Source organism: Ceratotherium simum, chromosome X (genome assembly GCF_057802395.1).
Source record: "Ceratotherium simum simum isolate JZ-2026a chromosome X, ASM5780239v1, whole genome shotgun sequence".
Classification (NCBI taxonomy): Eukaryota; Metazoa; Chordata; class Mammalia; order Perissodactyla; family Rhinocerotidae; genus Ceratotherium; species Ceratotherium simum.
Genome location: NC_141940.1, coordinates 41,033,776 through 41,057,416, shown reverse-complemented (window position 1 = coordinate 41,057,416; position 23,641 = coordinate 41,033,776). Strand labels below are relative to the sequence as shown.

Below are 23,641 nucleotides of genomic sequence, written 5' to 3'. Positions count from 1 at the left end.
GGGGGGAGTCTCGGGTTGGCCATCAACCTCTATGTGGGGAGGGGCAGCCCATGTGTTAGATGCTTGTGAGTACCGGGATGCCCCCCAAACACCAAGTGGTTTGATGTGCTTGTTTGAGTAACTCTATACAGCACACTGTGGCAAAGAACGGAAACAAACACCTGCCAGGGTGGGCTGGCCTCTACTGTGGGCAGTTTGGCTGGCTACTGATGTCCAACTAGAGGCTGAAGCTCGAGTCAGAAAGTTGGAAAAGAGCTGAGGTTAGAGAAGGATGTACAGATGTCCACTACTCTGCTAGCTTCAGGGATAGCAGACGAGGTGGGAGAGCAGAATAATCAATTAGAGGCCTTAGGGTGCCGTTTTGCAAAGCCGTTTTGCATAAGCTGACATGGATTAAGGTCTGAGTGCACATAACAAAGCCTGATTGAGACACTAAGAGGTAGAATCCCTGGGAAGGTGAGGAGAACAAAGGGGAGGATATTGTGGTGATTGACAATGAAATGGAAAAAGCACCCATGCCATCTGACCCCTAGTACAAAGGAAAATTTTAAATAGGAATTACCCTAGACTTCGGATAATAGAAAAAACATACCTTAAAACTCCTAAGAGAAAAACTTGAATTTTTTTCTCTGTCCCTTGAAGATGTAAATCTTATCACATCCTTGAAGTGTAAACACCCAAAACATTGCCCACAATCACCTGAAAGTGAAGAAAAAAAGGAAGGAAAGAGGCTTTTTAAAATACAGACTGCTATAGAAGCTCCCTTGCAGAAAATCTAGTCCACAGCCTCTATAAGATTCCTCATCAAGGGCAAATACAAATCTTAAAAGTCTTCTCCACAAATATTAGTAAAAAGCTTTAGCCATTTGAATAGCTAACCTTAATTGTTCTGTCTGCCAGAGACACAGTTTGGATTCAACTATTATTTACAAACTGCTGAGTTTTGTATTGTTGTACCTGATTCACGGCTAAAATTCTAGAATGAAAACTATAGGGTCTCTTGTTTGTGTCTGTCTGTATGTTTATGGATGTCTATGGATGCTTTATGTACACGTGGTATTCTTCTACCTCTGGATGGTAGTGCCAAAATTAATTTGTAAAAGAGATCTATTTAATTGGCTTAAGGAAAAATAAGCTTTAATATCAATAGCATACTTATATAAAACTAAAACTTAATTTTCTTTCACTTGCCAAAAAAACAAAGTTTTCTTGGACTATTGGTCTGTTCTTGATAACACTGTGAAAAGTTTTTCTGTACTCTTTAAGTAATCTGCCCAGAAAACAAAGATTCTGTGTTTTGTCAAAATAATTCCCCGCACTTCATGATGTCTCCAGCAGGTCTTTGATTACTTAAGAAAACTGAGTCTTCTCTATTAAAAGAGCTAAGTTTCTTTTACAACTTATGTAAATAACCTTTTACAACAATGTAACTTTCTGTATTTGCTTTGAAGATTTTGTCACTTTGGTTAAATAGATGACTAAGTATTGTGTCACAGTGACCTATGATTCTACTTAATCAACTGTTGTAAAATCTATTGATATTTTTGACAAACTTCCCCCAAATCAAATTTTACATGAAGTCTTTTTGACCTGGAAATAACTCTGGGATTTTCCAGAGGGCCCCTGGAACATCTCAAAAGAATTTCTTCTCTCTCCTTATAAAAGAGAGAGATTAAACTACTTAGGCTTATTTGATATGTTAAGTTACATGGGAAGCACTGTCAAATAAAGACCGATGCTAAACTTTCCTTAGGTTATTTGTATGGATATGTGTTATTAATATGAGAGTTCCTGAAATTATATGAAATTCCTAAAAATCTGATATGTCCTAGTATAATGCTATCAGTCATAATTCTAGTTATTTTTTAAAAATATATGTCACAGAAATAACCAAATTTCCCTATCAATTGCATTATAATGAACTCCCATCAGATCTTTAACCACGGCCATTTTTAAGTCTTTTGTCATTTACACTTATTGTTTTACTCTGATGCTTTTGCAAAAGTGTTCCTGCAAAAGTGCTTCATCTTCAAGGAGATTCATGGAAAAGACTCTGACAAGCACAGGTTTCTGATAACCAAGATCATAGCACTTAACTGAATAAGAATTTACAGAACTCCAACAGAAAAACTGATGAATTCACAAAACTGCTAACAAAAGATCAAGATCAACAAGAATTAATTACATGGGACTGAATGAACTGATGAGTATGATTATAATTTTTATGACTTTTTGTGGGAAACATTGTTGGTTCTTTTATGTTTTGTTTTTCCAGATTTAACAAAACCTTTTCTCTTTTCTCTTAAGCTATCAGCAATTTGCTAACATATACCTTTGTGAACAAAAATGAAACATTTATCATTTTCTCCCTACCTGACCCCTCCAGAATTTGGAAACTTAGTGAGTATTCTTATTTTCATGAGAATATATTTATTTGGATAAGTTCAGTAAGAATCTGTTCTCCTTGTAATAGGACCCAACTGGAAACATTGCTTACATTACCAAGGCTTTGACTGGAATGTCATCTCTGGGAACATACATAGATTCAGATATGACCAGACAGCTTTAAGGAACAGCATATCACGGTAAGAACTTCCCTTCCTATCAAGGGGTGGATTGAGAATATTGACCCACCTCTGCCATGGCTCAAACTCCCACTCTGACTAAGTGGCATGCCTATTTGCAGCAGAGGAGTACCCTGTCCACCAGCCCACTGTCTCTAGAAACATGGGTGACACTAGGCCCTATAGAGTAGGTAAATCCTCCAAATGCCCCCACTCCTATTCCTTTGGTGGCCCCTGAGGCCTGTAGGAGGGAATGAGAAAAAGTCCCGCTGATGGCTGGTATACAGATGGGTCTAGGCAGGCAACCTGCCCACATCACTATTCAGCCCAAAACTGACCCCATCTGGAAGGAAACAGGAACAAATCACAGCGGCCAGTGGGCTGAACTCAGAGCAGTTTGGCTGGTGATCACTCATGAGTTCAAACCATTAACCCTTTGCACAGACAGTTGGGCTATTGTAAAGGGATTAACCCTATGGCTTGGACAATGGGAAACCGAGGGGTGGATGATCATGGATAAGCCCTTGTGGGGTCAGGATGTGTGGAGGGACATTTGGGTTTGCTGCAATGGCCTGAGGCTGCCCTCACTGTTTTCCAGCATCCTGGCTCCTAAGGCGCTGACATCCCCTGGCAATCAGGAAGCTGATGCCCTAGCCTGCGTATGAGCCCTAGCAACCAACCCTTCAGTAGATACAACAGATCGGGTCCATGGGAAGAGCGGCCTCTGTAGCACCTGGGTGGGATGGCATATTGCCAAGGATGCTGGATTGCCCTTGAAATACAGGGAGTTGTTTAATGCAGTAACAGCATGTCCTGTGTGTTCTCAACAACACCCTGGGCAACTGCCAATGGAGTCTGAGGCCATCCACTGGCATTCCCAACCGGTGAGGGAATGGCTGATTATATTGGCCAATCTCTCTGAGTGAGGGTTCCAAATATGCCTAGTTTGTATGGACACTGTGTCTGGCCTAACCCAAGCTTTCCCCCGTCACTGCACAAACCAGCCTGCCACTGTTAGGGGATCCGAGAAGCTGAGCACCATGTATGGATTCCCTCGTCAAACAGACAGTGATTGGGGGTCACATTTCAAAGGTCACGATGTACAAGGCTGAATGTGACACTGAATGGAGGTTCATCTCCCCTATAACTCACAAGCAACAGGGTCGATAGAATGGAAAAATGAAATATTAAAGCAGCAGATTAAATTTCTAACAGGTAAAACCACCTTGGCCGAGTGGAATAAAGCCCTGTCCCAGGCTTTAATACCTTTGAATGATCAACCAACAGGGCGATTGCCCCACATGCCAGACTGGGGACCCCTACACCAAAATGCCCAATACCATACGAGGGTATGTGAGTGTGACTGTGTGAGTTAATTTGTCACTATGTTCTTTTGAGTGAGTGAATTGTGAGCATGTTATTGTAAGTAACTGAACGTGTGAGCGTATGTGTGCATATTACTAATTTCTGTGTTTGAGTAAATTCATACGTTTATTTGTGTGCTTGATCATACACACATATGTGAGTGAACAGTAACCAGGTTTTACACTTAGTATGTTGATACGCTTCTGTGACTGGGTGTGTGAATATGTGCAAGTGATTATATGTGAGAGTGTCTATGTGTGTGAGTGAATTTTAAAGCATGTTTGTGTTTGTAAGTGACTATGTGTGTGTGAGCATAAATTCAAGTATGCACCTGCACAGGAGTAAATGAATCAGAGTGTTGATACATGTGAGTGAATGTTTGAATAACTTTGTGTATATGAGCATATTTGGGTGATTGAGTGAATGTGTGCGCATTTCATGTGTGTAACCATGTTGATTTAGGTTGTTTGTTTGAGTGAGTGAATGAGTGAGCATGTGTGTGTGAGTGTATTAGTGTATCCACCAGCGTGAGTAAACATCTGAGCATGATCATGCCAGTGAATAAATGTGTGTGTGCATGTATGCAAGCACATCCATGTATGAGACTGATGTGTGAGCCTGTTCATGTACAAGTGTGTTGGTTTGAGTATATTTGCTTGTTTAAGTAAATGTTTGTACCTGTTCAAGTGTATGAGTAAGTCTGTGAATGTGTACTTGGATATTAGCATATTCATGTGTGTGAGTTAACATGTAAGCACTCTTGTTTGCATGGGGTTGTTAATGTGTGAGTAAATTTGTGTAAGTGAACATGTGAGCATGTACTTATGAGTGTATGTGTGCATCTGTGTGTGTCTGAATGTGTCTGCTTCATGATGAGTGTGAAAATGTTAATTTGCAAGTGAATGGGTGAGTGTGTTCCTAATTGTGAATGTGTTAATTTGCACACGTGAGGGACTTGAGAGTGTGTGCATGTGTGCAGGATCTGTGCATGTGAGCATATATTAGTATGTCTATGTTGCAGTAAATTTGTGAGCATGTTTGTGTGAGTGAATGGATGTTTGAGCATTTTCATGTGTCTGAGTGAATGTGAGAATGTGTTCAATTTATGTGAGCTTCTTAATGGAAGAATATATTTCTGTGAGTGAATGTGTGAGCATGTATTTGGAGGTGTGTTCATTCGTGAGTGAATGTGTAAGTATGTCCCCGTTTGTGTGTATGTCTATTTATGTGCACATGTGAGGGAACGTGTGTGTACAAGTGACATATAGGAATGTGTCTTGTGTATGAGTGATACCGTAACCACGTTAATGTGAGTGAGTGAATGTGTGAGCCAGTTTGAGTGAATAAATGTGTGAACGTATCATTGTATGTGTCACTGAGTGTGCGTGTGTGTAAGTACATTCATGTCTGTGAGTGAATATATGAGCATTATCTCGTCTGTGAGAGTGTTAATGTGTGAGTACATTTGACTACGTGAGTGAATTTGTGTACAAGCGAACGTGTGAGTGTGTAATATGTGAGGATAATCATTTCTGTGAGTGAATGTGTGAGCATATTCATATGTGGGAACAGGTTCTCTGGTGAGCGAATGTGTGAGTATACTTACAGATGAGAGTATGACTGTACACATGATCAAGTTTGCATGTGTGTGTTAATGCACATCAGCATGTGAGTGTATGTGAGTACATGTGAGTGTGTCTATGTGTGAGTAAATCTGTGTGATGCTAAGAGTGAATAAATGCACAAGGAAGTCCTTATTTGAGAGTGTTAATATGTGGGCGAATGTATGAGGATATTCACGTGTGTGAAAGATCGAGTGTGTTTGTGCGTGAGTAAATGTGTAAAGATGTTCACTTATGATTGAATGGGTGATTGTGCAAGTTTGAGTAGCATGCTAATGTAAGAGTATATTTGTGTGTATTTTCCTGTTTGTGAATGGGTTAGTGTGTGTATATAAGTGAACATGTCAGTGTGCATATGTAAGCAAATACAAGTGTGCCAGTGTGTAAGTGAATTTGTGAGCAAGCTCATGTGACTGAATGTGTGAGCACGTGGGTTTGTGAGTGTCAATGAGTGTGTTTGAATAAAATCGAGCATGTTCACATGAATCAGCGAATGTGAGGGCATGTGCATATATGTGAACCTGTGCTTGTATGAATTCTTGAGTGTTTCAGTGTGTGAGTGAATAGTGGGCATGTTTGTACATGCGAGCATGTTAATGGAAGCATGAGAATGGATGTGTGTGTGAAAATGATTTCATGTGAGAGTGGCTATGTGTGTGAATAAATTTGTGAGCATGCTTGTGTGTGTAAGTGTGAGAGCATATTAACATTGAGTATGCTATTTGTGAGTGAATGTGTCAGTGTGTTGATGTGTGTGAATGACTGTAAGTGACCTTGTGTACATTATCATATTCATGCATGAAAGTGAATTCATGAGCATCGTCATGTAGGTAAGCATGTAATTTAGAGTATATTTGGGTGTTTGAGTGAATATGTGAATGTGTGTTTGAAAGTGTATGTGAGGGTCTCTACAAGTGCCAGTAAATCTGTGAGCGAGTGTGTGAGCATGTGCATGTGAGTGTGAATCTGAAAGCAGGTTTGATTGTGTGACCTTGTTAATGTGTGATTATATTTAAATGAGTGAATGCGTGAGTGCATATGAATTTTTCTGTGCATATCCATATGCACGAGCAAAGATGTGAGCTTTGTGGTCAGTGTGAGCACGTTTTTCGGTAAGTGTATATGTGAGCATACCTGTTTGTGAGTGTGTTGATGTGTGTCAGTGAGTGACTATGTGAGTGTTTTACAAGGGAGCATTTGTGAGAGTGTGTTTGTGTAAGTATGTGAAAGAAGTAAGTGTAAGTATGTGTAAGTATGTGTAAGTATGTGAAAGAAGTGAAAGTTGGCCTGCAGGGTTTAGAAGGCAGCTCTGAGTCACAAGCAGTATCTAAGAGTCTGGCTTAGCCAGAACAGGTGTTGCTAGTAGTACTAGGTAGAGATAGGAGAAGGAGTGCTAGCCTCAGTGTTGGTGTCTATGGTCACATTAGTATGATTGACCAACCTGAAGAGCCAACAGCATGGTTCCTATTGTCCCCAACCTGACCTATCTTGTGTGTCTCCCTGTGGTGTGCATGTGGCATGTTGTTTCCAGACAGAGCTTGTCAACAGTAGTGTGTAGATCACCAGGGCCAGGGTGAACCACCAACAGACACACAATCAACACTGGCGAGAGTAGGAACTTCTCAGGTAAGGAAGGGGCACAGTAACAGGGTATGGCTTAAAGTTGGAGGTCATCCGGGCCAGCAGTAGGGGACCTGAGTTTCCCCTGGGTATTGCTCAAACGGTGTTACCTGCCCTGGGAGAGGTTTAGTTCCACCTCTCGGGTTCCACAGTGCCTTTATAGTTGAGCAAAGGATGGGGGGGGCAGATGAGGGCAACTCGCTCTCCAGAGACTGGGGGCGTGTTTCTTGGCTTATGCCAGATGATGAGTGAACACAGGCTGAAGATGGCTCCAGAGTCACTGGGCCATGTCAGCTCCTCATCAGGATCAAGAAAGAAGTGGCTAAGCTCTGGGTTTTTTACAAGGGAGAAAGGAAAGGTGAAAGTACCAGAGGAATGTTCCTTTGCTGTGGATGGCAATGACAAGGCTCTCATGTCTGTGGGAACCAGTAACTGGGTTGTGTCTGGTGTGAGGGGTGTGTACACCAGCAGAGACAGAAATGTCTCTCCATTGGCAGTCTCACCATTTGTTGGGAATTTAAATATGGTGTAGTCATATCATAGGGGCATGAATTTAATATAATCAGGACTAGGAGCAGTAGTTTTGACCACTTGAAGGACCATTGCCCTCCAAGTTCTCTCAATTGCCCTTGATTTAAAAGTCCAATATGTCTTTCTACGACACCTGCTGCTGTAGGACAATAGGATAGGTGAAAAACCCAAACAATGTTATTTTCTAATGCCCATTGTTGTATTTGGTTTGCAGTGAAGTGGGAGCCTTGATCTGACGGTACAGCTTGTGGCAGTCCCAAAGGCTGTAAAAACTGTTTTGTTAACCCCTCAGTGACGCTGTTAGCAGAGGTTGGTGCCTTGCATGGGTAAACCAGTAGAAAGCCTGGATAGAAGGTCTGGAGGTTTTGGCAAATTAACCTCAGTGGAAAGGTATGTGGCTATCTTCTCAGGGAGTTGTGACACTCTAGTAGGGCTGGGTTTAACTCAATCCAGTAGATGCCATTTCCATTTTAATAAAGAAGCCTCTGTTGCTGACCCAAATTTATGGGATGCTTTGTCTATCATCCAGGACAAAATAGGAATCTCAGTCTGCAAGGTAACTGGCTCTGCCCCACTAAAGGCTTCAGTTTCAATAAGGGCTCAGTATGCCTCCAGAAGTTGCCTTTCTAGTGACAAACACCTTTGGGCTGAGTCTGAGAGTCACTTACACCAAAAGCCCATCAGTAAGGCGTTTACCTGTCCATTTGGTCCAGAGGCTCCCAGAAGTGAATTTTAGGGTGGCCAAAACTTTTAACTGTTAAGTCCTGCTCTCAGAGCACTCGTGGGAGAGCTGAAGTGATAGCCTTCTTTAATTTATGTAGTGCCTGATGTTGATCAGGTCCCCACTGAAAAGTGGAAGACTTATGGGTCACTCAATAGATGGGGGCCAGCAATTATTTGATGTGAGTAATGTGTTGGCACCAGAATGCAAACATTCCTACCAAATATTGGGCCTCCTTTCCCAATGTGAGAGATTGGAGCACTAAGAGCTTTTCTTTTACCAGATTTGGACTAGTTCACCCTTCTGAGTTTCAAATGTGGCCCAGAAATTTAACAGACTAACAGGGGCCTTGTACCTTATGGGGGCAACTGTCCAACCCTCTCAGTGAGGTGTTCCCTCACGGTTGTGATGGCCTGTGAGTTAGAGTCTTGGATGGGTGCAGTGAGGAGGATGTCATCGATATAATGCCAAAGCCAAGTTTCGAGGGGCGGAGGGGAGTGCAGGGCAGGCATCGAGGTCCTGTCTGCAAATCCCATGTGCAATCACAGAACTACTGATATATCCGACAGGCAACCAGGGAAAGGTGTCCTGTTGATCCTGAAAGGTGAAAGCAAACTGTGGTTGACTTTCCTATGAAATTTTTAGTGAATAGAACATGTTATCCCAGTCTATGACTCTGAACCCTTTGACAATGTTATTTTTAACATCATTCATTAAGGTGACGGCATCTGGTAGGGGTTCTCCAACACAGGGAACAGCCTTGTTGTACTCACTATAGTCTCTAGATAGCCTCCACTCATTACTAGTGGCTTTAAGCACAGGCCATACTGGGGAATTGAAAGGTGGGAATCAGTGTCCTTTTTTAAGTAAGTCAGCTATGACAAGCTGTAATCCTTCAGTGATGTGGCACCATTTACCTCTTGCATGGGTAGTGGAAGGTTCACTGATTCCCACTTGGCCAGTGCCCACTAGTAGCATCAAAGCCTTACTAGGCTTGTGTCATGAGGTTAACTGCTGACTGAGGAAGTCCATTCCAACAATGAGAAAAGAGATGGTCTCAGGGAGAACAACCAGGATAGAAGCATCTTTTAGCAAAACTGGGCCAATCTTCATAGTTAAGTGGATAATTACCCCTTTAATTAATCCTCCCAGGCCAGTCATCTCCTGGGGAGAATCCCTTTAAAGTATGAACGCTTCCTGGGATTAGAGAGATTTGGGCATCTGTGTTCATCAGAGCCAGCCAGGGTTGTTAATATTTTGGAGCCCAAACTACAGTTGATGTAGTAAAAGGGTGATTGTCTGCCAGAAGGGGCCTGCTTTGAGACCACTGGATCCCGATGTGGGGTGGGATCCCACTGGCAGAGATCAGGGGCAGGCATGAAAGGCCCAGACTATAATCTAACTCTAGGAAATATTGTTAATTGCTCCATGAATTTACCAGAGATCATCTATTTTGGGACTCCCTTTGTCCCTTAGGGTCCAATACAACCTCTCTCGTTCGTCTCAGGGTTCACACTTAAGAGGGGGCCTAGCTAGAAGTGGTTCGTTTGGCCTAGGAAGGGGGCAGTCTCACTGTTGACTGTAATTTTGATTTAGGCCAGGTGTGGTTTTGTTTGTAGAATTAAAAGGCAGCACTTAACTCTGAGTTTGTCTTTCCCGAGTTTCTGTTAAGTCCAGGGCAGCTATGTCCTCTTGAATTGTCCTAGCATTAGCCATCACTGCCTGTAGAGAGGACTTAGACTTTTCAGAAGCCCTCCCTGAGAAACCAGTAGGTGGACTCCGGACTCAATTCAGCCTCCTCAGACTTGCCCAGTCACCATGCTGCGTGCCATCTCTTGCCTGATAAGCCCATTCCAACATCCCCAGCTGACGGAGGCTAACATTTTCCTTTGAGAGTTTGCCCAGGGTCGCTATGAGGCATAACACAGTGTGGGCAGCATTTCAAGAAATAAAAATCCATACTTTCTTGATGTGAAGAAGATGTAAATGACCCCATACCTCCTCTGGGGTCATTCCCACCTTCTGCACTAATTGTGTGGGCATCTTTTAGTAGGGACACCATTTTACCATCCCATGTTATGGCAGCCAATTGTTCAATAAAAATCCATACCTTCTTGATGTGGATTTTTATTTCTTGGAATGCTGCCCACCCTGTGTTAGGCCACATAGCGACCCCGGGCAAACTCTCAAAGAAAAACATTATATAATGGAGTCCAAAGCCTTCTCTGGGGTCATGCCTACCTTCTGCACTAATTGTGTGGGTATCTTTTAGTAGGGACACCATTTTTCCATCCCACGTTATGGCAGTCAATTGTTCAATTTCAGCCCCTGCTAGCTGGAGCTCATTTTCCACCAGATAAGTTCTATATAGCCAGACGGCCCTTTTTTCATTTGGTTTTGCGCTAGGTCCTTAAGGAGAGACTGGGTCTCAGGGTAAGCAAGAGGATGCATTTCTTCTTCCCACTGAGAATGACCTCACCTCCTTCGCCCTCCCCTTTTGTCTTTTCTGTCTTATTAACTCTGTGGGTGGTTACCAGCACAGCAGAATGTAAATGATCCTCATCGCTATCATGATGGTATTGTGCCTTCTTTTCTTCTAGAGGGCACCAGTCCTCTTCCTCAGGGTCCTCCAATTCATCTCGACTTCCTGGGGAATCAAAGCTCCAAACTCCTCTCCAGGTGGTGATCTGGTGGAAAGCAACTGTGAGCAGAGCCCAGCCCGTGTCTCGTGGTTTGGAACACTCCTCCGGTAGGACAGTCACCTCCTTCAGAGTCCTGAGAGGGGCAGGAATATAAACTTCCTTGCATTCAGTCACTTTAAGCTGGCTCAGCCCAGGGATTGGGGCCTCCGTATCCTTCAGAGGAGGGACTAGAATGATGCCATCTGCAATACAAGAACCGAATGAGACAGCAGCAGAGGCAGGCTAGCTGTTTAAAAGGGTGTCTTAAGAGACCAGCCTCGGCGTAACATCTCTGGCTTATTGACTCATTTACCCGCCATAGCAGTCCCCAGAAACAAGGATGTCCTTTTATCTCAGAGTACCCCAAATCACCAGCCCAGCTGCAGCGAGCTCCTCCTGCTACAGCCCGTTATGGGGTCAGAGGTAGCCCACTTTCAGTCCAGAGGCATACACTCCTCCCCTTTTTCTATCCTGGCCCATGGGTATTACAATGTCTAGTGCCTGCCTAGTGAGGGACCCAGGCGGGTGGGCTGACCTTTCTCTGGGAGCTCAGTGCCTCCAACCCCAATAGTCAGTTACAATGGCATGGGCTGCCTCACATGCTGGTGCTAAAACTTGGTCAGGTTAATGAGGCACAGGGAGAGACCATATAAAAAATGGAGAGCGTAATACAGCACAGAAAAATGCCATGCCAAACTGACGTGGAGGCATGCCAAACTTTGAGTCCCAACCACTCAAGGCTGTCCAGGACCCTTTTGCCAATTGATTGTCCTACTGACTAGGTGGACCCTAAATCGATTTCCTGATCATCACCAAAATCCTCCCCTTGCCTCATCACCACTGGCAGCGAGTGTGAGGGATTTGGGGGCAGATCAAGGGAAAAGATGGGACCACAAGGTGGCAGTAGCACACATTGACCTTTATTTGGGGGAAGCTTTCACAGGTTTGCATGCAGGGGAAGTCTCTTACAACAGGAGTCCTTCCAGAGGCTACTGCATGGCAGCCACCACTCAGAAGGAGGGGAAGGCAAGGGAATTCCCAGGGAAGAACAGGATCGGAGTGGGGACTTACGTGTCTAGGTGATGCCACTGAGCAGCATGACGAGGAGTCTGGGTCAGAGAGTGCCAAAGAACAGCAGTGGCTTGGGGTCTCTTATAGCTACAGGGTTTATCTGATCTATGGCTAGCAGATGTTGGGTGCAGTTTTGCATGGCACACGTAGCAGGCAAGCTCTAAAGAGCTAACAATCTGCTTATTGGGGATATATTTAAAACAATTTAATGTGTAAAACTTTGAGTTTGGTGATCTCCGGCTCTTTAGCTAATGGGTTCCAGCCTGCTGTGAAGAAGTAATAAACATTGGGCAAAAAACAGAGGCCATCTTTGGGTCTTTTATATAACAATGTTGGAGAGTGAATGAATGTGTAATTGCGTTCACTTGTGTGAGCTTGTTAATGTGTGAGTGTATTTTGGGGAGGAATATTTGAGAATACGCATGTGAGTTTCTGTGAGCGTGTCTGTGTGAGTCAACATGTGAGCTTTATGAGATGAATGGGAGCAAATTTGTATTCAAGTGTGTGTGTGAGCATGTTGCTGTTTGTAAGCATCTTAGTATGCACGGGTAAGTGACTGTGCAATGTGCATATGCTTGTGAGCATATACGAGTGTCGGTATGTGAGTGAATTTGTAAGCATGTCCATGTGCGAGTGAACACGCAAGCATTTTTCTGTGAGTGAATGTGTGAGTGTGATTGTACATGAGTGTGTCTATGGATGTCAGTAAATTTGTGAGCATGTTTCTGTGAGCCAGTAAATATGTTTTAATGTTAGTGAATTTTTGAGTATGTGCATGTATATGAGCTTTTCGTGTGTGTCCATGAATCTGAGTGTGTTCATGTGATGAATACACTTATGAATGTGAGTGAATAGTGACCATGTTCTTATATGTGAGCATGTTAACATGTGAGTGTGTACAAATGATTATGTGTGAGGGTGTCTATGTGTGTGAAGGAATTTGTGACCATGTTTGGTGTGATATTGAATGTGTGTGCATGAGGCACATTCGGGTGTGTGACTGAATGCCTAAGCACATTAGTTGGAGTATATATGTGTGTTTGAATGGATGAATGTGTGTGTGTCAGTGTATATGAGTGTGTCTATGAATGGGAGTAAATCCGTGAGCATGTTCATGTGAGTGAATGTGGAACTGTGTGGATGTATGTGAGCACGTCTGTGTGAGGTGGTGAATTGAGCCTCTTCATGTGTGACAGTGTTAATGTGAGTTTGTATTTCTGTGTGTTCATGTGTATGAGTGAATTTGTGAGCACGTGCATTAATGTTGGCATGTTCATCTGTGAGTGAATGCGTAACCATGTTCATTTGTGTGAGCTTGTTAATGTGTCCATATATTTCAGAGTGATGCATGAGTGTTTCTGTGATAACATGTGTGTATATGTGAACATGTTCACGTCTGTGTGCAAGTGACTCTGTGAGTATATACATGTGAGCAGACGTTCATGTGTTTGAATGAATATGTAGCATATCTGTGTGTGTTCTTATGTAAGTGAATGTGTGCTTTGTATTTGTGTTTTTGTGTATTTGTGTTTCAGTGAATGTACAAAGATGTTTATGTCTGAGTAAATCCAGGAGGATGTCCATATGTGTGCATATTATTAAAATGCAACTTTGAGCGAGTATAGGAGCATGTGTACATGAGTGAATTAATGAATATGGAAACATGTTGGTGGGGGGGCATGTTAATGTGTATGTTCATTTGTGTGAGTGAACATGAGCATGTTTGTGAGTGACTCAATGTGTGTCCATTTGTGTGGAAGTGATAGTGTGAGTGTGTCCATGTGAGTTCATGTGTAAGTGCGAGTGAATGTGTGAGTGTATGTGAGTTTGTGTGTGATTGTATGAGTGAATATGATCCTGTCTGTGTGAACTGGTTAATGCATGTGCATGTGGGTTTATGAGCATGTAGACTGTGTGAATGTATAAATCTGTTCGTGTGTGTGAACTTGTTCATGCATGAGCCACTGTGTTAGAGCATGTGAGCATGCTCCTGTCTTTTAATAAATGTGAGAGCGTGTCCACGTGTCAGTGTGTGTGCGTGAATGTTGGAAGTGAGTGTGGGGTGTGCAATAATGTCCATGTGTGAGTAAATGCATGAGAATGTGTGTGAGTGTGTTTACGTATGACTGGGAGTGAAAAGGGGAGTGTGCACTTGTGAGTGAGAGAATGTGTCAACATGTCCGTGTGCCTGGGAATGTTAATATGTAAGTATGTTCATGTGTGACTGAATGTCTGAGCATGCTCGTGTGTGATCATGAGCCTATGTGAATGAAAGTGTGAGCATGTTTGTGTTTTGAGCGTGTTAATGTGCAAATGCCAGTGCAAGTTTGTGTTTGTGTGTTAATGAATTTGTGAGTGTGTTCAATCATGTCTGTGAGTGAATGTGTGAGCATGTGCGTGTATGTGAGCATGTTAAGCATGTGAGTTAATACACGAGCAAGTTTCTGTGTGTGATGGTGTTAATGTATGAGTTTTTCTCCTGTGGGCAACTGGATATGTAAATAAGTTCATGTATGTCAGCGTGATAATGTACAATTTTAAGTGAAGGTGTGAGTGTGTCAACATGTGTGAGTTAATTTCTGAGCAAGTTCATCCGAGTGACTGTATTAATATGTTTGTGTGACCATGTGAACATCTTAGTGTGTCCATGAGTGTCTGAGTACGTTTGTGTGTCGGGGTGAATGTGTGTGAATTTATGTAAACATTTTCCTTTGTGTGATTAAATTTGTGAGGTTTTTGTGTGTATGATCATGTTATAATGTGAATATGTTCATTAAGCAAATGTGTGAACCTGGGTATATATGTGAGTGAACATGTAACTATACATGCAACTATATTAAACATGGATGGACATTGTGGGTATTATGCAAAGGGAAATAAGTCAGAGGGAGAAGGTCAAATACCGTATGATCTCACTCATTAAGTAGTGGATAATAACAACAAACAAACACATAGAGACAGAGATTGGATTGGTCGTTACCAGAGGGGAAGGGGGAGGGAGGAGGGTGAAAGGGATAATTAGGCAGATGTGTGTGGTGATGGATTGTAATTTGTATTTAGGTGGTGAACATGAGAACATAATGTAATCCATGCAGAAACAGAAGTATGATGACGTACATCTGAAATTTATACAATGTTGTAAACCAATGTTACTGCAATATACAAACAAAAAAAATGTGTGTTAATGTGCATGCTAACATATGTTCACCTATGTGAGTGAATATGTTACTGCATTTGTGTGTCAATTAATATATGAACATGTTCATGTCAGTGAGAATATTAATGTCCTAGTTTGAACAAATGTGTGAGAGTATCCCGTGATTGTATGTGAGTGTATCTATGTGTGTGAGTGAATGCATGAGCATGCCTGTACATACGAGCATGTTAATGTGAATATGCTCGTGTGTGTGAGTGAATGTAGGAATGTGCTCATACATGTGGTCAGATGCATGAGTATGTTGGTGTGGGAGTGATTATGAGTCTGTATGTGTGATTACGTTCATGTGCAAGTGTGAGTAAATATGTGATTTTATGTGTGTCTGTGTGTGAGAGAATGGATCAATGTGTTCACATGTGTGAGTGAATGTGTGAGCATATGAGTGTATATGAGCATGTTTGTGAGCAAGTGACCGAGTTTGTCAGTGTATGTCACTGTGTCTGTGAGTGTGTCAGCATGTTCTTGTGTGTGACCAAATTAATACGCATGTACATGCGAGCATGTTAGTGTGAACGGGTGAACTTTTTCATGTGTGAGCTTACTAGTGTGATTTGTGAGTGTATACCTGTGTCAGCACATTTGTTTCAGTGAATATACAAGTCTGTCCATGTGTGAGCACGTCCACATGTGAGTGAATGTGAGTGTATGAGTCTGTGTGTGAATGCACCAGCATGCTTGTGGGTGAGAAATGTGTGAGCATGTACCCGTGTGTGAGCATGTTAATGTCAGAATGTGAGAGCATGTGCAAGTGTGTTCATGAGTGAATATGTCAGCATGTGAGTGTGTTTGTGTGAGTGAATGTACGAGCATGCTTCTGTGGGTTCTTGTTTTAATGTGCAAGTGTAATTGAATGCATAAGCATGTGCTAGAGTGGGTTTCTTCTTCCTGGGGCTTTCTCCCAGGCCCCCACTTCCACTGGCAGGATTCAAATACGATCATGGATTTAAAAGTAGATAGTAAACTGTACGGTGCTGTGCACAAATAAATTTTTATTCTCTATTGGATGAAAGCTGCCTGTAACCAGCTCCATAGCAAGGCCCCATTATCCTCTGTGTGTTACATCACACTGCTGCTATGGAAACAGGCATGACCTTCGTGATTCAGTGTGCTGGCTTCACTGCAGGCTGATTGCCCAGAAGCTGAGCTGCAATGAGAGAAATGTGCTACTCCAAGCCCAATGCTTCTGAAAGCAAAGTGCTATTGGGGATAACTGTCTGAATGACAACTGGGAAGTAAATGGGCCAGTCTGTTAGGGCACAGCCTAGACTCCAGCATTCAGGGCTATTGTGAACAAGCCCCAGCAAACTGCTATGTAGTGACAGGGGTTTCTATAAACACAGTTATTTATTACAGCCTTTCAGGCCCCTCACAAGCCTTTAGAGGATGGAAGCTGTATTATGCAGTTAACAAACCCCAGCGGGGCCAGCCAGCCAGGGCCCCCCACCAAGCCCAGGGCACACTCCTCATTCTAGGCCATTCAGTGCCACTCAGGCAATTCCACCCCTTTTGGTGGAATCCTGGGACCACAAAGGGCCAGCACAGAGCCCTGTCCAAGGGCTTCCAGCTGAAAGAGCAAGTGGGAGCTGAGATGCAGTCCACAGTCCCCTCACCAAGCCATGTGCCCTTGCATAGAGATGCAGCCTGGAGGAAGGGAAACTTTTTCTACTTTATCTGCCCAGAGGAGCCACCTTATGTGCTAGCAGGGATCAGTATGAAAACGTAGCTAAAGTATCCCCACATCTCTAAAGGGATAATTGAAAGAGAAGTGTTATGGATTGCATATTTGTGTCCCCCCCCAAATTCATATGTTGAAGGCCTAGGCCCCAATGTGGTGGTATTTGGAGCTGAGGTCTTTGGGAGGTAATTAGGCTTAGATGAGCTCATGAGAGTGGGCTCCACATGAGGGGATTACTGCCCTTATACGAAGGGGAAGGGACACCAGAACTCTCTCTCCACCACGTGAGCACACGACAAGAAGGCAGCCATCTGCAAGCCAGGAAGAGAGCTCTCACCAGGAACCCAATGGGCCAGCACCTTGATCTTGGACTTCCCAGCCACCAGAAATATAAGGAACAAATGTCTGTTGTTGCCACCCAGTCTACAGTATTTGTTATAGTAGCCAGCACTAAGACAAGAAGCCTCCAGATAAGGTGCCTAAATCCCCTCTTTGGAGTGATGGCCTCAGCCCCATTTCCCATCACAGTACTCCCTGATGAGCTCAGGAAGGCAAGAAAAGTGGTGGGGGTAACTACTTCCTTCCCTCCCCCCTCCCTCTTTGAAACCCACTGCTCCAACGTCTCTCCCTTTCTAGTATCTATCACAGTTCCAGTGCTCAAGAAACAGATGAATGAAGCAATGATAAAAACGTCTCATTCGTTCCTTAACTCCACAATATGGGGTGCTTACGGCATGCCAGGTGCTGGGCTGGGTGAAGTCCTCGGGGAGCCTGCTTCACACAACATTGTGGCTCCCAGGTCTCTCACCCAGAGGGAAGCAGATTTGCTAGCTATCCCTGGCTCCTCCTTCTCCTCTTCTCACTGCCCCTTCCTTCTCACGGGAGTAATAATGCTCCCATCTGAACCTGAACAGGACACAGTTGCTAGGGCCTCTGCTTGTGAACTTGTGGGGCCCTGAAACTCTACTCCAGCTCAGACACAAGGAGAGATTTGACTTTGAGTCTGGTGGGAGGCCTCACAGGGAGATCTAGGGGGTCCCTAAACTCTGAAGCCCTTGGCCCAATCTCCCTGAATCCCTGCTTGCAAAGAGGAATAGGTGTGGGGGCAGGTGACTCTCATGGGGTAGGTGCCACTGCCTGGATCCTGCTTGCCACTGATGACCTGACAGACCTGGGGATGGGCTTGGGCTCAACTTGCCCGTGGAGCAGGTGATGGTTCAAATAGGTTTTCAGTGCTGTTGATACATCAACTACGACTTATCTCTCAGCAGCATTTTCCTTCCTGTCCTCACTGTTCTTTATTACCCTCGTCCCTCTTCCTGTCTGTCCTGGCTTCTCTCCTCATCTCTGTCCAGTGTCAGCTCTCATTCTCCTGCTGCATCTTTCCTCCTTCGATTAAATGCAATTCGAAAATGTAATCTAGCATGCTCACTCCTAAGTCCTGGAGTCTCACTCTCTTCCAGAATCACCTTGTAAACCTCTACCCAAGTCCTCTTTTCCCCCAGCGAAACAACCCCCAGCACCTTTAACCTTGCCTCCATGGTATTACAGGCCACTGGCAGGTGCTCACCTTCCTCTCCTCCCACTCCCCTGGGCTGAGCTACCTCTCTAGGGCATGCTGCGCTTATTGACCAAGCAGGGAGGCTACCTCCTAGGACAATCATCTTGCACCACGGTGTTCTGTTTCGTTCTCTGCTTCCCCCACCCCTGCCGCCCACTCCATCCAGAGCACAGCTGCTCCATCTACTGGAGCCCCCCTTCTCACATCCACACTGGGCAGCCCCAGACTGAGAGCCTGCAGTGCCCTCTTCTGTCTAAAGAAGGTCCTGAGTTGTTCTTAAACTGCCCCCTCCGTCTACTGTTCGGCCAAATCAATCCAAAGACCCACCTCTTCTCACATGCCCCAGGTCTGCATGCCAGATGCCCCCTCACACCTTAGGCATCTGGTATAAACAGATCATAGTCTGCTTGAAAGATGGTGGCAACGTGCCTCTGAGATAATGTGGACTATCCACACCTGACAGTCCCCAGAGCTTGCCCCTTACCCCTCTCCCTCCCCCTTTCCCTGGATGCCTGCTGAGATGGCTATCTTGCTTAAAACAGTGGGAGAATGTGCTAGGTGTGCTTAAATGGGTGTTGGTTAGCCTTGGCTGAGATACATGAGAAAAAGGAAAGGAGGAAATGAGGTAGCTACTCCCTTGACATCCACGGGTGTTTGGCCCAATTGATCCAAATGTTGGTATCATGCAAGGGGGAGCTGGCTGTGCTCAAACACCTGAATTCCCATATACCCAGTCCCTCTCTCCCTCAAGAGTATAGGTCTCTTCCCTTGGGGACCCACCTGGAAGAGGCACTGATGTCCTTGGAGGGTAAGGCTATTGAAAGAGCTTGCCTTCTGCCCTCCCCACCCCAGCTTCCCAGTCCCCAGGTACACACTCACCTTGGAACCTGTGCCCTACACCTTACCCCCTCACACTCTGGGGGGGAGCAATGGAGCCAAGCGAAAGCAACAGTCAAATGACCCACCTCCAAAGCTCAGGGACCAGGGCAATGGCCTTGGTTTCCAAGCTGGCTCCCAGGCCAAACACGGTGCCCCCAACTGGTCTACCCACAAGGGCCAAATCCTCATGGCTCTGTGCTCTTTAGGGTTGAGTCATTGGATATTCAGAAGACCTCTATTAATTTGCACAAATGTGAACCACTAGCACTCACTGACCCTTTAGAGTTGGTATCTAGTTCAACCCCCTGTAGAACCTCTACTTAATGTACCCTTTCTTTTGTCTGTCATTGGTTGAGGTCTCCTGGGTGTCCCCTGGGCCAGAGAACACCACTCCTGTTCTGTGGGCTAGGGGTAGTGTCCCATCCCTTAAAGCCATGTGGCCCAGGCTAGGTGCCGTTTCCAAGGAGAAGGCTAGGAGGAAATAGAGAAAGCAACGGACTCATTGGCTCCCTGGTGGTTCTTACTTCAGTTTCCATGCCATTTCTCATCTATGCAGATTTTAGCATTAGACCAAAGAGTTTGGATTTCATTTGACAGTTAAATAAAGCCAGCAAAAGCTCCTGAGGTCATCAGGCTTGATTTATAAAGATCACACTGACTGCAGTGTGTTGAATGGGCTGGAGGGACCACCACCGGCATTAGGGAGACCAGAGGTTGGGAAGCCGTTGCAGTAATTCAGTAGCAAGATGCTCTGATCCGGAGGGCGGGGGTCTCATGATCAATGGAGAGATAAGAACAGAGTCGGGATGTTTTCTGAAGGTAGAGCCAATCAAACTTGGTGGGAGGTGAAGGCTTGGGGGACAGAGGCAAGCACCTGGGGCCTGGGTAGGTGAAGTAGACTAAACAGAGAAGATCATGTGCTCAGTTTTGAAGAAACTGAATAGGGTGAGCACCCAGGTGCAAAGAATGCATGCTCACATGCCCTGCCCATACAGCATGACAGATGGAGCAGAAAATTCTAACTTGAGAAGCACAGTGCCCTGTGGCCTGCACACCCATTTCTGTGGGTAGTGCTCCTCCAGCCACACCAGGGAGTGTGCTTCAGTTGTGGTAGCTTCACAAGGGAGTGTGGAGAGAGCAGAAGGCCTCTTGCATATGAAGCCAGAGAGGTGGGAGAAATTCCAGGGTCAGAGCAAAAGGCCTGGGGCTTGGGAGCCCAAGAGTGTCCCGGTGCAGGTCTATGCAGGTCAGGAAGGTGGGATCTGGAGAGGCAGAGGTGTAGAGCCTGGGAGAGTGCCACTGGTAAGCTTTCTCAGTGGGGCTGGCTTGCTGTGTCTCAGCTCTACTCAATTTAACACAAAGACCTCAAGTGTCCAGAAGTGGCTTATCTCCAAAAACTGGACATCGTGGTGGACATCGTATCCCATCATCACCCTGTCCGAGACCTTCTGAACCACAGTTTCATTCACATGGTTTTTGCTAAAACAGAGAAGTCACTGGTCGTCAGTAAATGCCACATGGTTTCTCCGAGAACAAACAGCAGAGAATACCCCAGTTGTCAACTTTTCAGGGCCTTCCCTTCCCCTGCACACATGCAGACATGTATAGTCATATATGTACACACTCTCCCCCACCTCCTCTCTCCCCACAGTGGGTCGGCCAGAAGCGTAGCAGTGAGGCAGACTCCTCCTTCCTCCTCCCCAGCTTCGATCCAGAGGGTGGGACACAAAGATTGGGTCCATGTTTCCAGACAGGATGAGGGGGTGGCGGACGGGCATTCTGGGAAGTGGAGAGGGGAGGAAGCAGGCAGGGGGCAGCCCTCAGAAAAAGGCATTACTTCAACCACCTAAAGAGCCAGGCCTGTAATCAGCATGGACAGAGCTCTCCATGTTGGTGGGGGGTCCTTCCAGGGGCACCTGATTGCCCCAGGAAAAGGAATCTCCCACCCTCAGTGCCCTCTCGAGGTGAGCTAACCAGTCTACGCTCTCCAACACAAAGTCACATTTCCCCCACCTGGGCTGAGACCGGGCATTTTGTCATCACATCCACATCAACCTTGCTCTTGTACACCTCTGTTTTTTAGGGATGGGCATATGGAAAACGACACAGAGAGAGAATCTCTGTATGCTCGCCCAACAAAGCCATTTCAGATTCTTGGGCCTCAGGGCTGTCTTCTCAAAGACATTCATTCTGGGAGCTGGCATTTCTCTCACTAATGTTGTGCTTCCGGCCTGGAGGTGTCTTGGGCAAGTACATGTAAGTACCCAGACCAGTAGAGAGCTGGCCTTTCTAAAGGTCTCTAATGTGCTCACCCAAGACAGCTGAGACCTTCAGCAGGGCCATTTCCCCCAAAAGGGGCTAGTGAATGAGAAACGGCCCTGGGCATCCCTGTGACCCCTAGGATCTGTCACAAGTTGACCAAGGATCATTAGTCCCTGTACGTGTGTGTGTGTGTGTGTCTGTGTGTGAGTTCACTGGTACAGTCTGGTATATGGGGTTGTGGGCACTGCAGAGCTGTCTGCCTGGCACCTTGTCCAACTACCTCTTTGTTCCCCCTGGGTACTTCCATGTTCATTTCTGGTTTGCCATTTAAAACCTTATTCCAGATGACCTTTAATCATAACATCTCATTTTGCAATATTCCAAAGTGTATGCATGAATTATTCCTCAATTGAAGCAATGCATTCCCACCTGTTTCCAACCACATGTTACCCAGGTGCCAGTGCTCAGGATCTGTAGCCACTGCAGATACATATTTCTATGTCATATCTGGTCCATTTGATGGAGAGGGTTGTTTTGCTAGGGGACCCTATCTGGGGGAGCAGAATGGGGAGAGGAACTTGCCATTAGGCCACTCAAGGCCCTCCCAATTTTACCAGATGTCAAGGCAGGACAAAATATTAATCTTAGGAGTGACGTCAGCATCATGGCAGAGTGAGTTGTTCCCTTTGTCTCTCCCTGCAAATTTACAACTAAATGGACATTCATTAACCAACAGAGGATTCCCTACAAAGCACAATAGAACGTATGAGAGATCCATGCAGCCATACATCTGAAGGTGGGGGGGATTGGATCCCCAGGAAGCAGTGGAAAGAGATGAGCAGATCCCTCCACCTCCCCGGTGGGAGCAATCTAGTTTATGGGTCCTCACACAGCAGACAGCATGTGAATGTAAGAGGAGGTGGGGGGCATACAGGCCTGCGTGCGAACACTTTCACTTTCAGACTTGCAGTCCAGCCATTGGAGTGCCCACCACGCTGCGGCAGCCTCACTTGTGGGAACACTCTCCACTGAGTGGCACAGATCAGCCCATGCAAAGGGGCCCTCACCAAGCACAGCAGCTCACGTGAACCACCTGTGAGAGCAGAGCTGGCTTACATGCGAGAAAGAAAGCGCCCCTCCACCACCACCTAGTGCACCAGCTCGGCCAGTCCCCTGCCAGGGCAGCGGTGCATCAGAGCGCTGGCACATGCATATGTCACCTGCCAAGCAGCTGCAGCCAGTGGGCAAATGCAGACGAGCCCTACTGGCACAACTTTCACCAGATGCAGCAGGTTCAGAAAACACAGTTCCTGCCCACCCCCCTAGAGCTTGCAGGTGGAATCTGCAACCTGATACTACTATGAACGCCCCAGCAAAGGATCAGTTCACCAAACATCATGAAAAACTACAGTAACACTTCAGAGCAGAAGTAAAATAACAAGTTTCCAGAAACCAATCCTGAAGTCAAAGAAACTTACAATCTAAATGACAGAGAATTCAGAACAGTGGTCATAAAGAAACTCAATGATTACAAGAAAACTCAGAAAGACAGTTCAATGACCTCAGGAATAAAGTTAATGAGTAGAAATAATACTTCACCAAAGATATTGAAACTGTAAAAAGAAGCCAAACAGAAATTCTGGATATGAAGAACACAATTAATGAGGTAAAAAATAATCTAGAATCCTTAAATAATAGAGCTGACACTATGGAGGACAGAATTAGTGATTTAGAGGATAGATATATAGAAATGCTTCAAGTGGAGGAGGAGAAAGAACTAAGATTTTTAAAAAAATGAATAAATTCTTCAAGAAATACCCAACTCAATTAGGAAATGTAACATGGGAGAAAGGAGCAGAGAGCTTGTTCAAA

The 23,641-nt window shown here is 44.9% G+C and overlaps 1 protein-coding gene across 7 annotated transcripts in view; it reads right to left on the bottom strand.

Moving 5' to 3' along the window:
* Positions 1–23,641, bottom strand: part of LOC147911829 (uncharacterized) — a 91,253-nt gene that overhangs the window by 49,621 nt on the left and 17,991 nt on the right. For 3 of the 7 annotated variants that reach the window (XM_087427241.1, XM_087427245.1, XM_087427243.1), the window contains exons 2-3: positions 10,903–11,307; positions 593–699 (exon numbers count right to left, since the gene is read on the bottom strand). The gene's annotated coding sequence lies outside the window, so the exon portion shown is untranslated. Of the gene's footprint in view, positions 1–592; positions 700–8,778; positions 9,303–10,902; positions 11,308–23,641 lie in introns of those variants that run through there. The other 4 variants (XM_087427242.1, XM_087427244.1, XM_087427248.1 and 1 more) reach the window with 3 other exon arrangements.